Source organism: Triticum dicoccoides, chromosome 3B, assembly GCF_002162155.2.
Source record: "Triticum dicoccoides isolate Atlit2015 ecotype Zavitan chromosome 3B, WEW_v2.0, whole genome shotgun sequence".
Classification (NCBI taxonomy): domain Eukaryota; kingdom Viridiplantae; phylum Streptophyta; class Magnoliopsida; order Poales; family Poaceae; genus Triticum; species Triticum dicoccoides.
Window position 1 is genome coordinate 192876505 of NC_041385.1, and position 1933 is coordinate 192878437.

General features: G+C 55.8%; 1 pseudogene; it reads right to left on the reverse strand.

Moving 5' to 3' along the window:
- Positions 1 to 270: 270 nt before the first annotated feature.
- Positions 271 to 1358, reverse strand: LOC119279465 (annotated as a pseudogene).
- Between the last annotated feature and the right edge of the window lie 575 nt (positions 1359 to 1933).

Below are 1933 nucleotides of genomic sequence, written 5' to 3' on the forward strand. Positions count from 1 at the left end.
GCCGCGGTAGCCGGACGCTCCTCGGCGGCGCGGCAGCATGGCGGCGCGGCGGTGGCGGGGCGCTGGAGCGGCGCGTGGCAGAGAGGGAGAGGGAGAGGGGAAGAGATGTGTGTGGAGAAGGCGCGTGGCGCGCGCAGCTTTTATAGGCGCGCGCGAAGCGGCGCGCCAAATCTTGCGCGCGAGCTGGCGCCTTTTCGCGCGCGCGCAAACGGTTCCCACGCGCGCTTGTTTCCCGCGGCCGCTGGAGCGCGGCAAACCGCCCCACGCGCGCTAAAAGCTGCGTTTACCCCGCGCGCGCGTCGTTTGGGGCGACTGTTGGAGATGCTGTCGTCCTTGCGGAAGATTGTATCCATGCAGGCGCTGCAACTCATCCATGATGGACTGGTCGGGCATCGGAACCTTGGCACGGTGGATCATTTTCACCAGGTCTACGACGTCTCCGTTTGTCACCATGCCACTGGTCGCCGCAACCAGGTGTGTATGGTGACACAGTTGCCGTAATAGCCCTTCTTGGCCGACGCATACTTGCGTGCATCAGCCGTGAAAGAGAGCATGACGAGGCTGTCCGGGTCGGACCGGATTGCACGGGTCCGGCACCGCCATAGCACCGCGGCCACTGCCTCGAACACCGTGCATGGCCCATCATTGCTACTCATGGAGTACCTGCGTCTGATGCCATCGATTAAGCTAGATGGTCGAGTGATGTTGTGGGACGCCCTCGGGAATGGTTGGAGGGTAGCCGCAATCCGCGCACAGTTTGCGACGGATGCAGGCAGATCGAACATGAGCGAGTCGGCCGATCTGACCGGGACGACGGACGGCGATGGCAGCCCGCGGGCAAGCTCGCCGACCGCCCGGAAAAACTGAGCGAGCCCAATGCCATCGCAGAGTTGGTGGTTCCATGTTAGCCCCACGATACACCCGCCGCAAGAGAAGACCGTCACCTGCATCAGCATCAAAGGCTCCGAGTGGCTGAAACCAACTGCCGGGTAGTAGAGCGCGAGCTCTTCTTGCAGCGATGAGTCACACAGGTCCGCCACGTCCTTGATGGCGCAGTTCGCAGACGCTGCAACGAACGACACGCCCTCGCCAGTGCATTTGATGACGACGTCGCCGGAGGTGGCTCCGGTGGCAAGGCGGCCAGCGATAGGGTAGTAGTGGACTAGTGCTTGCGAGAGCCCTCTTCTTATGATCTCGGCAGGCTCCTGGATGGGATGCTCGTACACACAGAACACCGTCTCCACCATAGGGACTACTTTGTCGTAGGTGGAGAGGGCGATCTCGCTGCCGGTCGCAGTGACCGGCTCGGATGGCTGGACGACCACCAACGGGTACTTATTGATCACCACGCTGCTCATACTGTTCTTTTTTGCTGTTTCGAAAGTTGTAGTGCGTAGTTACTGTATTGAGAGTAGTAGGCATCCAAGTCCCAACTAGCTAGGTTTATATACGAGGGAAAGAGAATTTAAAAGCTACTCGTGTTTTGAGTAGTTAGTGATATGTATAAACTCGCTAATTATATAGTGCCAGCATGATGCTCACGTTCACATCAATTAAAATGATAAGCGTGATTATAACTGGATAATGGTGTAATACATCATCATTGGAAGGTAGAATCTCTAGCATGATAAGCGTGGTAATATTGTCAGCGAGCAGCGGATGCTCTAGCCCAGAGAAGTCAGAGCTCTGATCAATTGCTTGTTAGCTCGTGCCTCGGGGTAAGACTCGAGAGTCAACACCCCAACTAGCTAGGTTTATATATGAGGGAAAGAGAATTTAAAAGCTACTCGTGTTTTGCGTAGTTAAGTAATATACAAACACATGTGGTTGGATGGTTAGAGTCCATCAGGGTTCAAGTCATGTTCTTCGCATTTATTCCTAGATTATTTCAGGATTTTCGGCGATGTGTTTTCAGTGGAAGGAGACATTTCGG